This window comes from Piliocolobus tephrosceles, chromosome 21, assembly GCF_002776525.5.
Source record: "Piliocolobus tephrosceles isolate RC106 chromosome 21, ASM277652v3, whole genome shotgun sequence".
Lineage (NCBI taxonomy): Eukaryota > Metazoa > Chordata > Mammalia > Primates > Cercopithecidae > Piliocolobus > Piliocolobus tephrosceles.
Window position 1 is genome coordinate 5,045,106 of NC_045454.1, and position 346 is coordinate 5,045,451.

A 346-nucleotide genomic window follows, 5' to 3' on the forward strand; every position below is an offset into this window, starting at 1 on the left:
AATTTTCGGCCGGGCACGGTGGCTCAAGCCTGTAATCCCAGCACTTTGGGAGGCCGAGACGGGCGGATCATGAGGTCAGGAGATTGAGACCATCCTGGCTAACACAGTGAAACCCCGTCTCTACTAAAAATACAAAAAAATTGCCGGGCGAGATGGCGGGTGCCTGTAGTCCCAGCTACTCCGGAGGCTGAGGCAGGAGAATGGCATGAACCCGGGAGGCGGAGCTTGCAGTGAGCTGAGATCCGGCCACTGCACTCCAGCACAGGAGACACAGCAAGACTCTGTCTCAAAAAAAAAAAAAAAAAAAAAAAAACAATTTTCAACCCAGAGTTTCATATCTAGCCAA